Source organism: Macaca thibetana, chromosome 7 (genome assembly GCF_024542745.1).
Source record: "Macaca thibetana thibetana isolate TM-01 chromosome 7, ASM2454274v1, whole genome shotgun sequence".
Lineage (NCBI taxonomy): Eukaryota > Metazoa > Chordata > Mammalia > Primates > Cercopithecidae > Macaca > Macaca thibetana.
The window spans coordinates 90,489,399-90,514,636 of record NC_065584.1 but is presented as its reverse complement, the minus strand read 5'-3'; positions in this window follow the sequence as shown (position 1 = coordinate 90,514,636).

Genomic DNA, 25,238 nt, shown 5'->3' with positions numbered 1-25,238 from the left:
ACCAACAAACGCATGATAAAAAGCTCAACATCACTGATTATTAGAGAAATGCAAATCAAAACCACAGTGAGATACTATCTCACACCAGTCAGAATTGCAATTATTAAAAAGTCAAGAAATAATAGATGTTGGCGAGGTTGTGGAGAAATAGGAACACTTTTAAACTGTTGGTGGGGAATGTAAATTAGTTCAACCATTGTGGAAGACAGTATGGTGATTCCTCAGGGATCTAGAACCAGATATACCATTTGACCTAGCAATCTCATTACTGGGTATATACCCAAAGGAATATAAATCATTCTATTATAAAGACACATGCACATGTATGTTTATTGTAGCACTATTTACAATAGCAAAGTCATGGAACCAACCCAAATGCCCATCAATGATAGACTAGATAAAGAAAATGTGGAATACTATGAAGTCATAAAAAGGAATGAGATCATGTCCTTTGCAGGGACATGGATGAAGCTGGAAGCCATCATCCTCAGCAAACTAACACAGGAACAGAAAACCAGACACTGCATGTTTTCACTCATAAGTGAGAGTTGAACAATAATAACACATGAACACAGGGAGGGAAACAACACACACCAAGGTGAGGGGAGGAAACTTAGAGGTTGGGTTAATAGATGCAGCAAACCACCACGGCACACGTATACCTATGTAACAAACCTCCACGTTCTGCACATGTATCCCAGAGCTTAAAGTAAAATTTTTTAAAAAATTTAAAAACAGAAACCCTAAAAGAAAAATTTCACTATACACCACCAATTATTGTTCTTACAAGAGATGTGCTGTCCTTTTTTTTAAGCCCATTAATGGGCAAAACCTCCATAGGGACTTTCATAAATGTATGCAAATTTTAATTTATCAGATTTATTTTTCCCAGAAGGTCTTAAACTATTCAAGCGTGAGCTCTACTATTATGTGGTTTTTTAAGAATATGTGGCCTGTATATGCACTGTATTTTCAGCACAGAACCTAATGCTGATTTACAATTGATGCTTTAGTACTAGTATTCATAACACAATTATTAAAATATTAAATTTGAACTAAAATTGGTAACATGTCTAAAACTTCTGGAAGCATGTTTGTATTAAGTGAGATTTTCATTTGCAGGCCATTTGCTCCAAAAATCACTGGAAACAGAGACATTTCTGAGAGCAGAATCCTATAGTGGGTGAAGGGAATTTCCTTATATAATTGTATTTGTAAGATATCAAATGGAAAATGAGTCCTTTTGCGGTTTCATTTGTTATCCTGAAAGCCTATGGCATTGACTTCAAAATGCTATAGGCTTTGAAAACTTCCAAACCCTAAATGATCAGCATTCCTACCTGACATATAAACAATAATAACACTGAAGAATAAAGATATATTGTATACTCAGTAAAAAAATGAAAAATAACACACGTAAGTAAAATCAATGATACTATGCTACATTGAAAGTAAAATCTTACAGGTGAACTTAATGAGAAACAGCAACAAAAAACCCTCAAATCAACATTGCAATGTTTTTTGGGTTTTTTGTTTGTTTGTTTTATTTTTTGTTTTTTGGAGACAGAGTCTCACTTTGTTGCCCAGACTGGAGTGCAGTGGCACAATCTCCACTCACTACACGCTCTGTCTCCCAGATTCATGCCATTCTCCTGCCTCAGCCTCCCGAGTAGCTGGGACTACAGGCGCCCACCACCACACCTGGCTAATTTTTTTTTTTGTATTTTTAGTAGAGATGGGGTTTCACCATGTTCACGAGGATGGTCTCGATCTTCTGACCTCGTGATCTGTCCGCCTTGGGCTCCCAAAGTGCTAGGATTACAGGCATGAGCCACTGTGCCCGGCCTCAACATTGCATTTTTATACTTAAAGCTCTATATGTTTTTCTAAATAAGACTAATCCATCAATTGTGATTTTTTTGAGGCATAAAATGAGTACAATGGACATGCATAGCCTAGCATTTTTAAATTATTCAAAGTATTGCCAATAATTAAAGACAATAATCATAAACTAAAGTCATAGTTTCAAAGTTTAAGGAAATTATTTTTTAAAAGTAATTATTTACTGATAGGGAGAATAATGAATTCAATTATTTCTGTCTTACTTTACGACAAGGAGAGAGACGTCAATGAAGCCAAGTTTGTTTTACAAAATTGCAAGCAGGTGGTTGCTTGGCCAGGAGGATAATCTAAATTTCTTGATTCATATCAAGAACTGTTTGCTTCTTCCTTTATGACAAAATTTATTTCAAAGACATTTTGTTATCCCTTGTAATTCTACTTGGAACTGAGTCCATTTAGAAGAAAAGCGAATTATACTTATCATGGCTTTAAAATAAACAATGAGTGTCACAGCACTGGCAGTTTATACAGTGTGATTTGAAACTCAGTGCCAATTTTAAAACACAATTTAATAGACAATCAAAACTTACCAAGGATTTCAGTGGAGATATACAAATAGAGTTTTGTGTTAAATAAACATAAGGCAATTTGAATAACAAAAGCATCACTTACCATGATGCACAGATTTATTATTGGCAAGAATCAAATTATTGAAGAGAGCTTATAGGGGAAACCTATAGCTATCTGAATTTCCTATAAAACTCCACAGCAACTAAATAAAAACTGACGGAAGAATTTAAGTTGAACTTGGATTAAATTTTTACATGTATCCTAATGTCAGCAACAAGGTTATGGAAATAAATGTTTGTGGTTTTCAGGTTTCTTATTAATTTAGAAATATGCTATTGCCTGCTTTGGATTAGCGAGGAAATAGAGTGCATTTTCTCCATATTGTGGTAATATATCAACAACATTCAGCAAAAGCTCCAGCTTTAAAGACCACTATTACACACGAAGGCAGAAGAAAGTCTGTTGCATACTGGAGGTTCTAGCTGGTGATTCTACACACTTAAATCCTCCTGACTGATGAATAACCACCCTCCATGAGAAGGCCCTCCTACTGGAAGCTCACATGTAATGGTGTTAGAGGAAAGTTATGCCTAATGAGCAATTCAGAGCCACTCAGTTAACTCTGTTGTCAAAAAATGACATGCCCTAGTTTGATCCTCCCTTCATCCAACAAAACTTAGTACTAAATAGCATGCTTTAACAGGGATTGATGTTTTAATCTATATAGGGAATAATTAGCAAAACAACAACTTGAGTTTTGTTCTATTAAATATATTAAGGACCGACTATAGCTTTGTTAATGTCTGAAATAAATCTGGAAACAACAACAAATCTAGGCATCTGCTTAGTTTGTAACTTAAGTAAAATGAGTTTAATTAGAAATTAAATAGTTGGACAAATCAAAATAGGGCAAAAACATGGAAATACCTGTAATTAATTTGGAAATATTTGATAGCAGGGGTGAATGGTGGTTACTCAAATAATTAAATCTGCACTAGGAGGAGGCTTTACTTTGGTGGATAAAATAGGAGCAAAAAATATGCCTAATATTGAATATCAGCCATTAAATTTCATATATTTTTATAAAATGATTAGTATGGTGCTGTCAATATAAACTGAAGCATGTATCTTAAAATAACTGCAGAAGAATAGATACATTTCAAAGACTGAACATGGCATTATTTGACCAAACAAATAATGTATAGAAATTGGCTTATTTCGTTTGTAGCAACTCAGTATAATTCTATCTAATAAGAGGTGTATAGATGATAAATAAATGCAGAAATATCACAAAGCAAAGTAACTTCCTAGAACAAAGCCAGTTTTTATATTCTTATTGAAAATAATAATGAAGAGATATATATATACACATATAATCATATATGTATATATTTTAGATTATAAGTGATTATTTAGGAAAGGTCTCACAAACATTTTAGGATATAAAAGTACTTTAAGAGAGGCTATCATGTTATACTCAATCAATATGTACTCTAATCAGCTGAACACATTTGACTGCAGTACCATGTAAATAATAATAATAATCTCCCCTTGGAACAAGACATGGTTTTTCATATTTTCCTTTCATCATATCAGAGCCTGAAAAATGCCTGGACCCCTAACAGACACATTCAATGAATATTTGTTGAATGAATGAAAACAATACATACTCTATCATATATTCTCCTTAAATTTCAATACAGTAAGAAGAGTTTAGAGGAGTTAGCTTTCATTATTCTCAATTAAAGATACCATGTGGCCTGTATGGCAGAAATATCTCTTCAGAATATTTAGCCTTTGATTCTATAATGAACTCAAAAACAACTTTTATGTTAATGTCTGAAATCAAGAACTCTATTATTATAATTGTATTTCAGATTAGTGTTCAAAATCTACTTGAGGTTTGATTATCTGCTTAGTGTCCAGAATCAGAGCAGAACCAAGATTCCTTGTCATATCTCTGACTGGAGAGGAGGAATTTTCTAGTCCCTGTCAACTGAGGGTACAGCATTTATTCCTGGGCCTATGTAGGCAGCTTAGATTCAACTTTTTGCTTGAAAACACATACAAATCTTATTGTCTGGCCCTGCAACAGGAGCACTGACATCCAAGCTCCTGGAGGATCTCAATACATGCAAAATACACTTGATAAAAGTCAACATTTGTTAGTTGTAGTTATAAAGATCTTAGCAAATCAGAAAGATAAGGAACACTTTCAAGTTGACAAAACCTACTGTGAATATAATACTAAATTGTGAAAGACTGACTAATACCCTTTAAGGTTGAGAACAAGGTAACGATGTCTGTTCTCACCATTTCTATTCAACATTAGGCTGAGATCTTAGTGAAAATAAGGGAAGAAAAAGAGATAGAGGCATGCAGACTGGGAAAAACAAAACTGTCTTTATTATGACATTTATAATTAGCTGTTTAGAAAATCTCAGAAAGGCTACAAAAATGCTAAATTGATTTAAATGTGAAATTTCCAAGGTCATAGAATGCCAGATCAACATATATATATTATATGTGTATATATATGTGTATGTATATATACTATATATATATTATGTGTACATATATATACATACACATACATAATATATGTTTTTATGTAATCACACCCTTGTATATGAGCTAAAAATAACTGAAAATTGAAATTAAAAAGCATAATACCATTTGCAATATATCAAAAACATGAAATTATTCAGAATAGATCTAGTAAAATATAAGCAAGGTTTGTGTGCTGGAAATTAAAAATCATTGATAAAAAAATCAACATAAAGCAATGGAGAGATACGCTATGTTTATGGAATAAAAGACTAAATATTATTTATATCTCAATTCTACCTAAAATTGATTTATAAATTCAATTCATTCCCTATGAAAATCCCATCAAGTATTTTTGTTGAATTGACAAGCTGATTCTAAAACTTATGTGAAAATGCAAACCTTGAGAATAACTAAAACAATATTTTAAAAGAACAAATGTGGAGGATTCATATGGTTTGATTTAAAGTCACACTATAAAGCTATAGTAATATAAGGTTGCATTGAGGTAGTGTAGAAATTTACAGAATAATTTGGAACAGAATAGAGTGTCTAAACATAGATCCACATATATATAGCCAGCTAGTATTCTACAATGATTGATTTTCAATGGTGAAAGAAGAGACTTTTTACAAAGGATGCTTGATTAACTTGGTGATCATATGAAAAAAGGTGAGTCTTGATTTTCACCTTTCTTGTTATAAAAAATATTAAGTTGAAGTAGATCAGAAACCTGAATGTAACATGTAAAACTCTAGAACTTCTAGAAGAAAATATCTGAGAAAATCTTTATGAACATGGTTAGGAAAAGATTTCTTAGATAAAGTGAGAAAATGGGATAAATAATAAAAATAAAAATAGAAAAATTAGACTTTTTAAAAATTAAGAACTCCTGCTCTTAAAAAATCACCATTAAGAAAATTAAAAGATAATCCACAGAATGGGAGAAAATATTTGCAAATCATATATCAGATAAGGAATTTGTATCCAGAATATACGAAGAATTCTTACAACTCAATATTAAGAAGTCAAACAATTTGGCTAAAAAATTAGGTAAAATATTTGAAAAGACACTTCACCAAAAAACAATGATAGTGATGACAGATAAAAAGATGACCAATGTTATTAATCATTAGGAGAATGCAAATTTAAACCATGAGAAAATGTCACTATTTATTGGAACATTTAAAATACAGATAAGGTAACAAAACCATGTTCTGGTAAGGATGAACAACAAAATGCTCATATGTTTTTGATGAGAATGTAAATTACTATAGCCAGTTTGGAAAACAGATTAGCACTTTATGTTATAAATTCATACATGCACTTATTGTATGACTGAGAAATTCCATTTCCAGGTTTTGACCAAGGAAAATGAAAATGTATGTCTGTACAGTATCTGTACATGAATGTTTATAGCAATTTTATATGGGACAACCCCAAACTGGAAACAACTATAGTGTCCATTAATTGGTAAATAAATAAACTCATTGGGGCATATCCATACAATGAAATGCTACTTAACAAAAAAAAAAAACAAAAAACAAAAAACAAACAAACAAAAAAAAGTAATGAAGTACTAATACATATAAAGACAAGACTTACTTTAAATGCATTATGCTAAGTAAAAATGTTAGTACTTTTCTCCTTGTAATGAATTGCAGTCTGTGAGGAGACACTTGGAGAACATGCAAGCAGGCTGCTTCTCATCCACCTCTTCCCAAAGATAAGTATTCTGATATTTCTTGCCTGAATTATTCTTTACCACCATCGTTGCAAATGGTATTCCCCACCCCACCTCCCTCCACACCGCCACTCCATGATGCTTCCTTTCACATGTATCAGCGGGCACACTAATTTAAAGAAATGTTCTCTTTTCTCCTCTGCTTATTTATCCATTTATGTATGCATGTATCTGTTTGTTTGCTTATTATAATAGATGAATAATTTCCTACTTTATTTAATCATCTTGTTTTATTTAATCGTTACAATCCATTGCAATCCTCATTTATTTTGATACTCAAATTGTCCCTAGATTTGGTCAGCAAGAACCCCTTCAAGGTATTGCCTATTTCTTTTTGACATGGCCCCATTGTTTTCTTGAGCACTTCCTCTCTTTCTGGCACAAAAAGGTGTTCCAGTTTCATCATGTACCTTCTCTGTCCCAGCCCTGGAACCAGACATTTCTCCAAGAGGCTCTTGTTCCTTTCAGTAGGGACAGGTATTCAAAACCATCTGTGCACAAAATTCACTTATGGCACTTAAGGAATTAGTGCTTCTTTTGTGGGTAGAATTAGGAGAAAAATAATACATATATATGTGTGTATATATATACATGTAAATATATATGTGTACTGTGCATACATATATATCTGTCTTATACTGAGACTCTAGTCTGTTTGCTTAGCTACATTTGACTTAGGTGCCAATTTAAGCCAGAATTAGGAGAGGGAAGAGATGAGGGAGGAGGAAGAGTGAGAGAGAGTGACAGTGAAAGAATTCCTCAGGATCACTTATAAAGTAATTTCTAGAAGCAGTGAGTAGGAATGGTTGCATTTTACTTCTGGATTCTGAGCATTAACTTTTCCCATTCATGTCTATGAAGATGTTTTCTGTTCAAATGCTAACCTTCAACTGGGCTTCGATGTGGGGAGGGAAGAGTTTTCAATTCATCTGTACCCATTTGCTTTTCAATTTCTCCTGCATTTTACTATATCCTAGAAAACCATTACTCAGGTACAGGGACCTGGTCTGTACCTGTACACTTAGCTTTAGAAATAAAAATTATAAGGTAGAATTGAAAAGATAATGTTTGAATAAATGGCTTAAGAATGCCCAGACCACCTAAGAGAAAAGTGAACACTGTATAGATTATGTTATCATGCCCACAGATCACTGTGATAAATAAGACTCCATGAACAAACCTTGAATAGTGTGCACTGTTCTGTGGCCAATTCATTTGCCATTTTGAGATATCCAGCCACTCAAAGGATTTAAATCAGGAAGAATTTCACAGGATCTATGATACAGTCTTTTTAAAAACCACTTTAGATAGTCATTCTATTTTCTCATTATATTTTAAGCAAGCACAGAACAGGTGGGCAATACAGCTTAGTTGGAATGGAACAAAGGAAGATTTGATACTTTCTTAGGAGCTTTTACAATAGAATGTATTCTTTAATGGATAGCATTATGAGAGAAAATAAGATTATAATGGAATAAAAAGTGGTCTAATGTTCATTCAATTTAGTGGCTATGTTACAAGATTATTTCTAAAATCTTTTGTAGATAAGACTAGATGCCTTTCTTGATTCTGTGACTGGTATTACTCTATCATAATTTCTGAGCCCTTTACTAAAAATGTTTTACTGAACATACTAAAGCATATTATATAAAAGATAGTGAGCTATGGTGCAAGATACTATGCAACATGCCCCCCAATATTATGACTACCTCTCCACCTATTTATAGATAGATTTACATGGTATAAACAGGTTGGCAAATATTGTAATTGCTATAAAATGATTTTTCAAAATGCGTATTTGTATCTAACAAAATACTAAAAAAGAACTGTGTCAAAGTGTTAGAATTTCATAAGTCTTTTGTGCCTAGAAATTGCTGAGATGTAAACCTTTTTTCATGAATGCTTTCTCTACTGATTCCTCCTCGCCCTAAGTTGACGAGTACTCTGCCCCTTGCTCTTTGTACTAAACACAGACAAGAGTGAGTGGTGTTGGTTATGATTAAAGCAGAAGACATTTTCACTGCAATGAGATGGAAAAGTATTAGCAGGGTCCTGGGTCTTGAGAATCCTTGATCTGGTTTCTATGGCTGTCACAGGCTCCTGAAAAAGTTACATAGTGAGGACACAATGAACAAAGAGACACTTTTTATAATTAAGGCTTTGACCCATGTGGCCATGTCACCCTGGCATACTTGGTGACATCACCTTTGAGTCTCAAGGATGCCTCTCTACCTTGGGCCAAAAGCTTAGATACTGTGTCCTATGCCTACACTTGATTTTGACTTTTGGGTTTTAACTACTCCTAGGATGAAAATGGGCAAGTAGCAATTACTTCAAGAAAAAGACTGCTGAAGGAAGTAGAGTTTTGCTTCTTAAAGTTGGGAGCAGCTGAATTGTGTTCACTAAGAGTATACTCCCAAATCCTGTAAGGTCTTGGTTAGTTGAGTAGGGGGAAGTTGGCAGAAGGCTCAGTGTTAAATTGCACCAGGATAAATTTACTTGTTCTGTTCCGCTGAATTCCACATTGATAGCCCAAAGTTTCTATCTTTGACTTGTATCGTCTTTCTTCTATTGAGTTCACACTATACGTTAAAATGTACAACTTATTGTTATAGCTATTTCCTAAAAGGATTTCATCGTTAATCCGTTTTCTTTTTTTTTTTTTTTTTTTTTTTTTTTTTTTTTTTTTTTTATTATTATACCTTAAGTTCTAGGGTACATGTGCATAATGTGCAGGTTTGTTACATATGTATACTTGTGCCATGTTGGTGTGCTGCACCCATCAACTCGTCAGCACCCATCAACTTGTCATTTACATCAGGTATAACTCCCAATGCAAATCCTCCCCCCTCCCCGCTCCCAGTGATAGGCCCCTGTGTGTGATGTTCCCCTTCCCGAGTCCAAGTGATCTTATTGTTCAGTTCCCACCTATGAGTGAGAACATGCGGTGTTTGGTTTTCTGTTATTGTGATAGTTTGCTGAGAATGATGGTTTCCAGCTGCATCCATGTCCCTACAAAGGACACGAACTCATCCTTTTTTATGGCTGCATAGTATTCCATGGTGTATATGTGCCACATTTTCTTAATGGAGTCTGTCACTGATGGACATTTGGGTTGATTCCAAGTCTTTGTTATTGTGAATAGTGCCGCAACAAACATACGTGTGCATGTGTCTTTCTTTATAGCAGCATGATTTATAATCCTTTGGGTATATACCCAGTAATGGGATGGCTGGGTCATATGGTACTTCTAGTTCTAGATCCTTGAGGAATCGCCATACTGTTTTCCATAATGGTTGAACTAGTTTACAATCCCACCAGCAGTGTAAAAGTGTTCCCATTTCTCTACATCCTCTCCAGCACCTGTTGTTTCCTGACTTTTTAATGATTGCCATTCTAACTGGTGTGAGATGGTATCTCATTGTGGTTTTGATTTGCATTTCTCTGATGGCCAGTGATGATGAGCATTTTTTCATGTGTCTGTTGGCTGTATGAATGTCTTCTTTTGAGAAATGTCTGTTCATATCTTTTGCCCACTTTTTGATAGGGTTGTTTGCTTTTTTCTTGTAAATTTGTTTGAATTCTTTGTAGGTTCTGGATATTAGCCCTTTGTCAGATGAGTAGATTGCAAAAATTTTCTCCCATTCTGTATGTTGCCTGTTCACTCTGATGGTAGTTTCTTTTGCTGTGCAGAAGCTCTTTAGTTTAGTTAGATCCCATTTGTCAATTTTGGCTTTTGTAGCCGTTGCTTTTGGTGTTTTAGACATGAAGTCCTTGCCCGTGCCTATGTCCTGAATGGTATTACCTAGGTTTTCTTCTAGGGTTTTTATGGTATTAGGTCAAACATTTAAGTCTCTAATCCATCTTGAATTAATTTTTGTATAAGGAGTAAGAAAACGATCCAGTTTCAGCTTTCTACTTATGGCTAGCCAATTTTCCCAGCACCATTTATTAAATAGGAAATCCTTTCCCCACTTCTTGTTTCTCTCAGGTTTCTCCAAGATCAGATGGCTGTAGATGTGTGGTATTATTTCTGAGGACTCTGTTTTGTTCCATTGGTCTATATCTCTGTTTTGGTACCAGTACCATGCTGTTTTGGTTACTGTAGCCTTGTAGTATAGTTTGAAGTCAGGTAGTGTGATGCCTTCAGCTTTGTTCTTTTCATTTACGATTGTCTTGGCAATGCGGGCTCTTTTGGTTCCATATGAACTTTAAAGCATTTTTTTCCAATTCTGTGAAGAAACTCATTGGTAGCTTGATGGGGATGGCATTGAATCTATAAATTAGCTTGGGCAGTATGGCCATTTTCATGATATTGATTCTTCCTATCCATGAGTATGGTATGTTCTTCCATTTGTTTGTGTCCTCTTTCATTTCACTGAGCAGTGGTTTGTAGTTCTCCTTGAAGAGGTCCTTTACATCCCTTGTAAGTTGGATTCCTAGGTATTTGATTCTCTTTGAAGCAATTGTGAATGGGAGTTCATTCATGATTTGGCTCTCTGTTTGTCTGTTACTGGTGTATAAGAATGCTTGTGATTTTTGCACATTAATTTTGTATCCTGAGACTTTGCTGAAGTTGCTTATCAGCTTAAGGAGATTTTGGGCTGAGACAATGGGGTTTTCTAAATATACAATCATGTCATCTGCAAACAGGGACAATTTGACTTCTTCTTTTCCTAACTGAATACCCTTTATTTCTTTCTCTTGCCTGATTGCCCTAGCCAGAACTTCCAACACTATGTTGAATAGGAGTGGTGTGAGAGGGCATCCCTGTCTTGTGCCAGTTTTCAAAGGGAATTTTTCCAGTTTTTGCTCATTCAGTATGATATTGGCTGTGGGTTTGTCATAAATAGCTCTTATTATTTTGAGATACGTTCCATCAATACCGAATTTATTGAGCGTTTTTAGCATGAAGGGCTGTTGAATTTTGTCAAAGGCCTTTTCTGCATCTATGGAGATAATCATGTGGTTTTTGTCTTTGGTTCTGTTTATATGCTGGATTACGTTTTTTGATTTGCATATGTTGAACCAGCCTTGCATCCCAGGGATGAAGCCCACTTGATCATGGTGGATAAGCTTTTTGATGTGCTGCTGGATCTGGTTTGCCAGTATTTTATTGAAGATTTTTGCATCGATGTTCAGCAGGGATATTGGTCTAAAATTATCTTTTTTTGTTGTGTCTCTGCCAGGCTTTGGTATCAGGATGATGTTGGCCTCATAAAATGAGTTAGGGAGGATTCCCTCTTTTTCTATTGATTGGAATAGTTTCAGAAGGAATGGTACCAGCTCCTCCTTGTACCTCTGGTAGAATTCAGCTGTGAATCCATCTGGTCCTGGACTTTTTTTGGTAGGTAGGCTATTAATTATTGCCTCAACTTCAGAGCCTACTGTTGGTCTATTCAGGGATTCAGCTTCTTCCTGGTTTAGTCTTGAGAGAGTGTAAGTGTCCAGGAAATTATCCATTTCTTCTAGATTTTCTAGTTTATTTGCGTAGAGGTGTTTATAGTATTCTCTGATGGTAGTTTGTATTTCTGTGGGGTCGGTGGTGATATCCCCTTTATCATTTTTTATTGCATCTATTTGATTCTTCTCTCTTTTCTTCTTTATTAGTCTTGCTAGCAGTCTATCAATTTTGTTGATCTTTTCAAAAAACCAACTCCTGGATTCATTGATTTTTTGGAGGGTTTTTTGTGTCTCTATCTCCTTCACTTCTGCTCTGATCTTAGTTATTTCTTGCCTTCTGCTAGTTTTTGAATGTGTTTGCTCTTGCTTCTCTAGTTCTTTTAATTGTGATGTTAGAGTGTCAATTTTAGATCTTTCCAGCTTTCTTTTGTGGGCATTTAGTGCTATAAATTTCCCTCTACACACTGCTTTAAATGTGTCCCAGAGATTCTGGTATGTTGTATCTTTGTTCTCATTGGTTTCAAAGAACATCTTTATTTCTGTCTTCATTTCGTTATGTACCCAGTAGTCATTCAGGAGCAGGTTATTCAGTTTCCATGTAGTTGAGCAGTTTTGATTGAGTTTCTTAGTCCTGAGTTCTAGTTTGATTGCACTGTGGTCTGAGAGACAGTTTGTTATAATTTCTGTTCTTGTACATTTGCTGAGGAGTACTTCCAATTATGTGGTCAATTTTGGAATAAGTGTGATGTGGTGCTGAGAAGAATGTATATTCTGTTGATTTGCGGTGGACAGTTCTGTAGATGTCTATTAGGTCTGCTTGCTGCATTAATCTGTTTTCAACTCAGATGTTACATTGTCAACAGTTTCCTGGTGGTCCTCTGCAACATTTTTTTAAATGACCGAAATGGTCATAGATCCCAACTGATGTAAAATTTACAGCATTATGCATTCTTTTTCTAGACATATAACTATATAATCTGAGTTACAAAAATCAAAGAAACTAATTTAATATGTGAATTTCTATCATTGAACATTTTAAATACCTTGTATTCAAGATAATATCACAGATTATATACCCAAATTAATGTAAATTCACAGAGGACAACATTATATTGTCAAAATCACACTGACACAGAATCTCAGAAATAGAAGCTTCCTAACAGAAGGTTAATATTTTCTGGATATAATACAGCAATAATAAAAAGCAAGCTCTGGATTAGATAGAAATCCAGGGATTTAAATCCTGGGGATTGCAAATCTAAATTTATGTTAAATATAAGTACATGCTATTGTAAGACAGTTATTCATGTGTTCCTTGCAATTCTGCATATCTTACAAGTAGGGACACTGACTGCCCTTTGGACTACTTAATCATGGATATTTATATAGTAAGCCCTGGAAAGTGGAGTGTGTTTCTCTGGAACAAAGACCAAGCTGGCTTGGAGCCTTAGAGATTGTGATAGTGTCACCCTGCCAAGAAGAAGCAGGTGTACCTCCTGTTATAAAAGCTGTGGGTTCCCTAAGCTCAGGGTTTCTTTCCTGTAATCAAACTCATTGTGTCAGCATCTGCCATCTGACCATCTTCATACTGACTTGTGTAAAGTGGGCTTGGAGAACCGATATAAAACATGCTGGTATTCTGGCTACTGTTATTGTTGTGAGAGAACCATATCATCTTCTGCCATCATTCCTAAATCTGTGGTTGGATAACTTGCAAGAAGGGTAAAATCTCAGAATATTCACATTTTTATATGTGCATCATACTGAAAAATGTGTGAATGGACGTGGCAGAAATAAACATTTGGAAAAGTTTCCATTAAAGGGTTTGCCTAGATTCAAGGACCTTTATCACAAAATTTAAATTTGAACAGGCCGGGCGTGGTGTCTCACGCCTGTAATCCTGGCATTTTGGGAGTCTGGGGCAGGTGGATTGCCTGAGGTCAGGAGTTTGAGACGAGCCTGGCCAACATGGCAAAACCCCGTCTCTACTAAAAATACAAAAATTAGCTGGTCATGGTGACGTATGCCTGTAATCCCAGCTACTGAGTGACTGAGGCAGGAGGACCACTTGACCCTGGGAGGCGGAGGTTGCAGTGAGCCAAGATCACACCACTGCACTCCACCCTGGGCAGCAGAGTGAGACTCAGTCAAAAAAACAATTTACCAGCCTAACCAACATGGTGAATCTCCGTCTCTACTAAAAATACAAAAAAATTAGCCGAGCATGGTGGTGGGCACCTGTAATCCCAGCTACTTGGGAGGCTGAGACAAGGGTATCACTTGAACCTGAGAGGCAGAGGTTGCAGTGAGCCGAGATCACACGACTGCACTCCAGCCTCGGCAACATGAGCAAAACTCCATCTCAAAATAAATAAATAAATACATTGAAAACTATCAATAACCTTTCTAAGGGAAATGACTAAGGATAATTGCATTCCTGAAAAATTTACAATGCTCAGAAGCAACTATTTCACTCATTTTTTTAAATTTGGAAACTATTTTTATATGTTTAGTTATGCAATTTTTTTTTTTTTTTTTGAGACAGAGTCTCACTGTGTTGCCCAAGTTGGAGTGCATTGGTGAAATCTCAGCTCACTGTAACCCCCACCTCCCAGGCTCAAGTCATCCTGTCACCTCAGCCTCCCTAGAAGTTGCAACCATATAACTTTTTACTTTTCTGTTATCTCAGAGGAAAAAATATTTCTCCTCATTTTCCTGCCTGAACATTTCATTCCTTTCTTCTTCACTCAGACCTCATTATTTTCTCTTTTTTGCCACATTCTCACTGAGGTGCTAATTCACTTCTGCCAAGTGTTTTTAGAGTTATAAAACTGGTTCTTCCAGCATTAGGCCATCATGTACTTTCAGGTTAGATAAGACTATAATTTATCATTAAATTTGGTAAGACTCTGATGAGGATTTTTTTAAAAGAGAGTAGTTGGCATATTAATATGAATTAGTAAGGGCCAGGCATGGTGGCTCATGCCTATAATCCCAGCTACTCGGAAGACTAAGGAAGGAGGATTGCTTGAGCCCACGAGTTCAAGACTATAGTGGAGCCGGGATTGCACCACTGTACTCCAGCCTGAGTGACAGAGTGAGAACCTGTCTCAAAAAACAAACAAACAAAAAACAAATCAATCAATGGAATAGTACAAAATGTTAAAGAGCAGCATAGAGAGAGTAGGGTGCCTTGTCTCATATTAATCCAAGCACAACATTTGAGGTCCTAGTAGGGAACACATAACACACTGAGTTTTCATTAAAAATTTTAATAGAGGAACTATTTATAAAGTTGTGGAGAAGCTGTGGGAAAACAAAAATGGAGCATCTGGTGTGAGCAGCAGAGCAACCATAACCATCCCTGAACCTAAAGAGGGAAACAGAAATGGGGGTTTCAGAACCCAGACCTGTGGCAACATAGCTGAGGACAGGCCTCCAGGAGGAGCTGGGTCTTTAAGACAGGAACAGTGCCACTGCCAACCCAAAGCTTGGCAGGGACAGGGTCAGAACAACCAATGCCTCAGCTCCTATTTCCTCCACACTTTCGTCTCCTGATGGTGCTAGACAGAACCAGAGCCAGAGAACTGGAAGCTGTGACAAACCATCCCAGGGGCAAACAGGAAGGGTTGGAGCCAGATAGAGAATGGACATGGAGGGGTAAAGAGAAGGTACTGGAAGCATCAGCTGAGGGGAGCTTTCAGGAAGATACACAGAGAGCTTGGTGTATGTTCTACTACTATTATTATTGTTGTTTTTGTTGGGTAATATGTAGGGACTTGGACCTGAGTCATGCTTTAAAAGCTTAAAGGTCAGAGACTGGCTTGAGCTGGAGAGTGCAGACATATTTTATTTATTTATTTATTTAGAGACAGAGTCTTGCTCTGCCGCCCAGGCTGGAGTATAGTGGTATGATCTCAGCTCACTGCAACCTCAGCATCCTGGATTCAAGCAATTCCCGTACCTCAGCCCCCATGTAGCTGGGATTACAGGTGCCCGCCACCACACCCAGCTAATTTTGGAATTTTAGTAGAGACAGGGGTTCCATCATGTTGGCCAGGCTGGTCTTGAACTCCTAACCTCAGGTGATCCTCCAACCTTGGTCTCCCAAAGTGCTGGGATTACGGGTGTGAGCCACCGTGCCTGGCCAAGAAATATTTCCTTAGGAGAGAAATGCTTCAGTATCTCCAGAAGTCTGGGCAAAAGTTCCGTTATGTTTTCTTTGGGCTAGATGTTGGCCTTATGGAAGAAATATGGTTGAATTCATCTTTACTAAAAGGAATTTTACCCGAGGAGATGATTGGCGATAATGGTAACAGAGGGATGACCTCTGGCAGCTAAGACTTGAGGCCAGTTCATAAGCATCTTGCCAGATATGGGGGCTGAGGGTGGGAGTGGAGGCTGTGGTGGGTACCATCAGGGATGGGTTTCCCAGGAACCCATGTGGCCAATGGCAGAGTTGGTTTTGGACAGTTGCCTCAGCCAGAGGATAACATTGTCTGATGACAACTCTGCTTACATAAAATGTCATCTTTTCTCATTCTTACAACTTCACTCCCTGAGCCCAAGCAGTAGCCAGTGAGTGTGACGTAAGAAGAGGCAAGAGAAAGATGTTGACCTCACCCCCAGCTTCCCACTATAGGTTTCCCAGACTCAATAAAAACAAAATGATGAAATGAGAATTTTACATTGACTGTGTTTTGATTTACGAGACTGGATTGGAATATTTAGTCTTTCAAAATGACACTATAAATTCATGCCTGAGCACAACAAAGACGGCTATACTATCCACCTGAGATTTCATCTAGAATTGGTATAGAATAAGTCCACAGACCTATTTTAAAGATAATGATATGGGAAGAGAAAGCCATCTTGTAACTTCCTCTATAAGAAGTCCCATTCCTTCAATAAAGTGTAACATTTACACCAATATATTGTAAATTTGTATTCTCCCTTCCCTGACTTCCCACTCTGCCTACAATCATGCTTAAGTTTCCCACATTCTAAAAATCTTCCTAACTATTGACACTGGTAATACATTTAGCCATCAGTTTCAGCTTCTTTTCTTTGTCAAATACTTGAAATAGTAGCTTTTGGTAGTATTCCTAGTTTTATCTTTTGAAACTATTTTGATTTAATTGTTTTAATATTTTAATCTTTAAGTCACTTTTAGAATTACTTCTATATGAGTATCACCAGTGACTTTATATTACAAAATGTAAAACAAGAAACAAAAAATCTGGTGGAGTTCCTGAAGATCTCCTTCCTGGAGAACCTTGATGTGTGTTACCTAAGATGGTTCTTTTTCGGCCAGCTGCATTACTTATTTGATAATCGTGGAATTCCCTTTATCAAATGATGAACAACCTGGATTGATCCTCTAAATATTTCGTTTTTTGCCTCTTTAATTTTCTTTATTCTTATCTTTGTATTAGATATTTTTCTGAAAGTTTTTTTTAAGTTTCTAGTTCTGTAATCCTTTTTTTCTTCCACTTATTTCTTCAATTATTCTCTTTGTTATGTAAAATTTTAATAAAATTATACATGCATTTTAAAAATAAAAAAATCAAGTGGTATGAAAGATTAATAATGAAAAGTGATAATTGTTCATCTTCTAAGCCATTATGCTCCCAGGGATAATAATATTAATTCTGATAGCTATTTTTCTGGTCTTTATTGCCATCTATCTAAATAAAAGCTTGTTGTGATATCTTGACTTATTTATTTTAGCATTATATACTGTCCTCTGATTGTGGATTAGTGATATGGTTAAACAATATTCAAGTGATTCAATAAATCAATTTTAGCATAATGTTGACTAGCAAATATTATTTGTTTCAGTTAGTATATTATTTCTTTTTCACTTTAGTACAACTTTTGCTTTTCCTAGAAATAAAAAACATTCTACTTTTTGTTTTTCTTTGTTTTAAACATACTTTTCTAATTACCAACTAACTCTTGTCATACTTCAAATGATTGATCAATCAGCTATTTGTCTAGGATCTCTCCTACATCTCATCTGGATGTCCCACAATCATTTTTATCATTAATAGCAATCATATTATCTTTCATTTTAGGATTTTGTACATATGGTTAATTTATACTATCAAACTGAAATTATGTAAGAGAAGAATCTTATCATCATCATCTTTGACCTCTTCAGTGTTTCGAAAATGCATGTTACTCGAGTTTAAATGAATTTGATTAAAATAGTTTATTTTAAGTAAGTATATGCTATATTTGCAAAGAATGTGTTAACCTAAAAATAATTGACGAATTATTTCATAAAATTGCTTATACAACAAATGTCATTTTAAAATTTGCTGTTCTATTTTAAATAATAAATGCATTTTAGTGTATGCAATATGAAGCCATTCATAATAAAAATGCAGTTATCATGAAGAAATAAAATATGACATAAAAAATATTCCACTTTAAAAATAAATAAAACACATTAGTAGTGATTATCAATTTGTTAGAAGTAATCTTGACTCCTGGTTCTCAGAAAATTATCTCTATGTATAAATAATAATGTGTTTATTGATATGCTAAAACATAATTGCTTGACAAGAAGCCCCTTAAGTATTTTATTATTTTAAATACAAAGTGAGTGATTTAGTTTTGAGAAAATTAATGATCATTATTCTGCAGTTACTTTTACATTTGTTATTATAAAGTAACAGTTGTGATTTAGCAAACTACTTTTTAATATTGATGTGACTAAATTTATTTTTGGTTGCTAAATATGTGAGTCAATATAGAAAGTTAAATTTAATAAAGTATTCATTTGTTTTTCTTCAATATCTTAATACCATTAATAGATAGTGAGACTTGTATTATTGTGATAAAAGATTGTTAATATTTTGCATGGACACACACATTGCCTAATATCACCCATCTTTATTTCACATGATCCTCTATGGGTATGTCATGTTAGTGGTCAATTTAATCATTAAAGCCTGAATACTAAACTTCATTTAGTCACAGAGTTTTGTCTTTACACTTTTTAAACATTTTCTTACATCCTAATTTGGAGTTACTCAACTTGTCAGCGACATCTCTATTAATATGTAAGTTGAAATCAGCAAATATTTCTTATGAAAATCTTTAGAATAAAAGTGAGGAAAGAATTAAAATGCTCTGTTTGTAATTACTGGTATAGATCTGCATACCGATGTCATCCTAAGTGTATCTTAGAGTGTTTTTAATCACTAGTGTATCTACTTATCTTTTCCCCATCATTAGTATTAAGAGCAGTTAGCTATTTACTTTTTAATCTTCTATAGATTCTTAGATCATAAAGAGTGACTAAAGTTAAGCATTTGGGGGACAGAAGTCAAATTAACCTAAATAATATTTTTTTCTACTTTTCCTTGTAATAATATATCAGATTGTCAGTGACCAGATTATTTATGACAATCAATTGTAAGAGAAGAATACCATGTTAGTTTGGCTTGAAAGATATATGTCAATAAAATCTTACAGAGTCATTTGTGCAAATAACTATGTAATTAAGATATCCAAGAAAAGTTGCCTTAATTTTTAGAGGTTACTTGGTTAAAATCAAGAGGGGAAAAAAAGGATGCAAAGTCTAGCTACTGTTCTTAATTTCACTGGTGCACCATTTGCGTGACAAGTTTTATTAATTTCACAATGGCATTTACCATGGGAAGAGTACTTAAGAGCTGCACATAACTGAAGCATTAGATGTTATTTCCTTTTAGCTATTGCCCAAAATGAGGGTGGTACCTTTGTCAGTTTAAATTCCTCTAAGTATGTAACTCCTATACTGAGTATACATTTTGTAAATCCTTGAAAAGTATAGTAATTATATTCATTGTTATGTTACTACCAGTCATTGCAATTTATAAAAGTTCCCTGAAATGATACATAGAATAAAATTTTTGCATTATCAATTTTAGTGCAATAGTGAATAACATATGTCTGATGCCTAGATAGAGAAAAAAATCATAAATACATATCAAGTTAAGTGAATCTTTTGTGAGAATTACACAAGGTGGGAAATAGAGTGGCAGTTAAGAGACTCGGGTAAGAAATTTAGTTACAAATGGAACTAGGAGCTTCTCGGTGAAAAAAGAAGTAAACAAATGTAAGGAATACAAACCCTGGAAAATAGCAGAAGGGAGAAAGATTAAACTGGTATCTGTTAGAGCAGAAATCTGTAGTAAAATGTGGGTGTTCTGATGAATAAAAGTAGACTTAGAATGGAAAGAAGAGCTAAAGGAACTGAATGCTGGATTGTTGATTGCTGTTTATTATGATACCACTGACTTCTATGCGAAGCGTGATTTCTAGGTGGCAGGCAATACTTGATGTGAGGGGATCAGGTAGAAGTTACAGCAGATGATCTCTGATCATATCTTTGAGGAAGGAGTAACTTGGTTCTGAGACTGCTTCAGAGATGTTCCAAAGTACTTCAGGGCAAAGTACTCGAGCAAAATCACCATGCACTGGGTATCATTTTCTAAGCCCAAGAGCATTACATGTGTTCTTTTTCTATTTTCAAATTTATTGTCTGACTTATTTAAATATCCCATACCATTTGAAATAAGGGTCTCTTTTTAATATAATGAAACATATCAGTATATATGTTTATGTGTATGTATTATATTTAATATTTTATTGATATTTTCCTTATCTGTTTGAATATTTTGTGTATTTTATCTTTCATGACCTTAGAGAGGGAAGAAAGTCTTTAGCATCTTTTTGAGTCTATCTTTCCCGTTTGTCGTTTCTACAGTTAATGCAGTTCTTGCTTTATGCATTTTGAAGCTGTGTTATTTCATACATAAAGTTTCACAAGAGATAATCATATGTTATAGCATTTTCCTTTTACATTGTATGTTTCTCATAAAATACCCATCTTTAAAGTTGGACATCTGAGCAATAAAATATTGTAATCCTTTGTATAAACATGTCCAATATTATCAGCAATTGGATGTATCCAGATTGTGATAGTGTAAAAACATGGTTCCTAAAATACATTATAGTAAAATAGGAAGAACAATGTTATATAATATTTCCTTGCTAATTTTATTTAATATTTGGATACCAGAAGTATTTTGTAGTGTTCGTAAATCACTGCACAATCTGTTTCACATTTACCAGTTATGTCCCCCGTAACTTCTCTGCACATCCAGACTTTTCTACACATTATTGCATACTTCCAAGGTATGCTATAGTCTTATTAAATAAGCATATTTGATTTCAAGATGCCACTTCTGATCACTATACATTGGCAAAAGACTAAAATATTGAAAACTCTCTACGTATTTCTATAGTGGAAGCACAAACATAAATTTTTATATTAAAATGCCCTGTAGGTATCAACTTATTAAATCTTCTTTAGAAAACTTAAATTTTATCTCGCTATCCCTCTAGATTATTCTATTTTACTGGAGAAAAACATAAATCCTTATTTTTATCAGCCTTTTCATTTGTTTTACATGCTTTTTGGGTGTAGGTGTTGTTGGTAGGGGAAGTTTTATTGGTCAAAACAGTTTGGGAAATGTTTCATTGCTCATAGCCTTTATACCCCTTCTTGGAGACTTAACATAAACATTAATTAGCATATTTAAGACCATAAGAAGTCTATTTTACTGCCTTTGCAATATTTTTTAACATCTAAGGAACACAATTTGATAATTTTACTCTAGATACATTTATTTTAAAAGCAGGTTCAGGAAGGCTATATAACTTCTTAATGCCAATGAAAGATCAACTTTTGTTGTAAATTCAAATAAACAGGAATATTCCAAGGGCAAGCTCCTTCTGTGGTCGCTGTGTGTGTTCCCTCCCAGTGATCCTGCTAAACCACATGTTCTATAGAAATGGGGGCACATTGACAGGTTTGCATTTTCCACCTTACACTTCACACACTGCTGGAAATGCAAGCTTCTCTTTTTGTGGTTCAAATGATTAACACATTTGATTTTATGTCTATTGTCTTTCTAACTCTATTTGAAATAAAATATTCCTATTGCTTATGAAATTGTCTATAATGATAAGCCTTAATTGTCAATGTAACAACAACTGTTGTGGTAAAGTAAGCAGTGGACTTCGAATTAGACAACAGAGGTTTAGCGTCTGGCTCCACCACTGCTGAAATATGTGATGTTTGAAAAGTTATTTCAATTATGTGACTCTGCTTCCTTAAATGTAATCATGTGCATAAGACTATTCGTACAGATTTAATTATATGACCATTTTAAGGGGAAAAGCATTACTGTTTTGTCATTTTGCTTTCTAGATTTAACAAAAAATCTCCTGTTAAATGTTTGGAGGTTATACCAAAGTTTTAGCTTTTCACATCAATATGTTGCCCTTCTGGAGAGTTAACACTATTTTGTAAAAGATATTTCTAGAGAAATCTCACTCTGCAATTATAACTTGCTTTTTGAATAGGCCAAGATTAGTGTCATAGAATGAAAATATAAGAATTTGAAAAGGTATTTGAAATAACCTTGCTTTTCAGTGTCTCTCTTCCTACCCATTTCATTGTTGAGAAAATGGATGACTAGAGAAGCTGAGATAAGCTAAATTACTTGCAACAAGTGAGTGACAGACCTGGACATTGAATCCAGAGGCCCCTAATTTGCTACTCTCCCAACTTTCTTGTAACGAACCATTTGAATTATTCACAGGAGTAAGAAAATGGCTTCTCTGCCCAAAAGCAACTCACGATTCTGCCAAGTGACCTGAAATGTCAATACAGATGATATCCGACTTACCCTGGTTTGAATTAGGATTTCTTTACTTATATGATGGATTTATCAGGACATAATTCCATCCTCAGTGGAGGAGCATCTGGACTTAAAATGGTTCAACTTACAACTTTTCAGTTTTGCAATGGGTTTTTCAGGATATTAAATGCATTTTCAACTTAGGATATTTTTGATTTCCAGTGGATTTATTGGGACATAACCACATTGTAAGTCTAGAAACATCTGTCTTAGAAACTTAAAGGCTTTGTTATCTTCAAATATATCTTAATGAAATGTAAGTATCTTTGAAAAAATAATGCTTTAGTAGATATTCATCTACATCCAATTATTTTTAATGGTATTAGACAAGGAGAGCCATAGCAAAAAACAAAAAAGGGACAATAATAAATTATATTTGGTGAGTGACAGTTGATAGGGTGAAGATTCATTCTTTTGCTGAATATCTTAAAAATTCCTGCATAAAATCAAGCTTCTTAGCAGAGCACACAGAACCCTTCATAAGCTGATAATTCTCTGGCTTCATTCCTTTCATTCCCATTCAGTCTTAAATTCTAGGCAAACTGAATACTGACTTGGTACTTTCCATCTGGCATATATTCTCACATCTGTGTGACTTTTTCACTTTTTGTTCCTTTCTTTTTGTTTTGTTGGTTTTTTTTTTTTTTTTATTCTAAAAGAACTTTTTTAGAGACAGGGTCTCACTCTTTTACCCAGGTGGGAGTGCAGTGGCACCATCCTAGCTCACTGCAGCCTTGACCTCCTGTGCTCAAGTGATCGTCCTGCCTCAGCCTTCTGAGTAGCTGGTTCTATAGGCATGCACCACCACACCCAGCTTTTATATATATATATATATATTTAATGTGGAGATGATATCTTGCTATTTTTTCCATACTTCATATATTGTGAACACAGTTCCTGTCTCGCTATTTTTTCTTTATCATTGCAATCCTAATCATTTTGGAAGTTTAATTCAGGCTTTTTGCTTCTATAAAGCCTTTCTTAATCAATGTCTGAATCATTTAGGTCAAGTTAGATGTCCTCTTCCTTGGCAATAACCCATTTGCACTTAATTGCTTTGCATCGTAGTTTCTTCATTTATAAAATGGGGATATTGACATTGCCTACTAGGAGTGCTGTAAGGATTAATACATGTAAAGTGTTTAAAATCGTTCCTGAAAAATAAACGTTCTTTTTAATGTTATTTTTATTGTAGTATGCTTTAATTACATGTCCATCTTTTCCACTAGACTGTGAACTATTATAGGGCAAAGAATGTTACAAACATCTTATTTAAGTGATTATCATTTGTGTAATACACACCCTGTTCCTATCATACTGTCTGACACAGAGCAGGCAATATTGTTTTTTCACTGATTAGAAAGGTGAATTCTGCTGGGAGAATGAATGCACCTTTTGTCTACCAGGGTCTCTATAGTGCATTGTGAGCACTATGAGAACAACATAAGAGTCCTGAAATTCCAAAGGAAGTTGTGTTTGTCTTTGATGCAAAAGCTGCCAAGAAACAACACTAACTGTGGAAATGTGTTGGTGTCAAAAACAAGTTTCGTGACTTTATAGTTTTTCTAAGAAATAGCCCTCTCCATAAAATATGTTTTACTGGCCTCATTGAATAGCTTATTCCTTTATTTGTATCATATGTATAAAGAATATAATAGAGACAAAAGAAAATAGTGTAAAATTTAATCATTTTCCATATAGATTCAAGTCTCCAAGAAGTTAATAATAATTTATACTAATAATGACTGAGACTCAATATTTATGGAAAACTTATCCAAATGTAGATAACAGCACAATTCGCGATGTGCTTTGATTGCTCTGCAATGGCAGTTTTTAATAAATATTGAAATTAGGTGATAATCACTAGCATTATGTATTGTTTATTAGCATTCAGATTTCCATGAATAGGGATGCCCTTTTACACATTAACCTCCCTTCAAAGAACTTGGAGAAAAGACCTAATTCCAAATGCAGTAATATTTTTCATACTTTTTCATTCTTCATTATTTATTGTAGAAATGTATGCATACTCCTGGGGTAGTAAGAGAGTTCATTTTTACCCAGTCATGTCTAAAATAACTCTGAGCTAAAAATATTCTCCCTGGTACACAATGCAAATAAGCCTACCATGCAATTTTCGTGGTTGATTCTCAGCAACTTTTGTAAAACTTAAGCTCTAAAATATTTGGAATCTTATGGCAGTAAAAATAGTAGGAACATCCTGTTTTATATACTGCCATAAAATATTCACCAGAACGATGTCTTTCTGTACTAGAAATTCTTAGTTTGATTGCCTGAGAGAAAGAGAAATCTTTTTAAAAGAAAAGAGAGATATTTTTAGTATTTTAATAACAATTAAATTTTTCGCT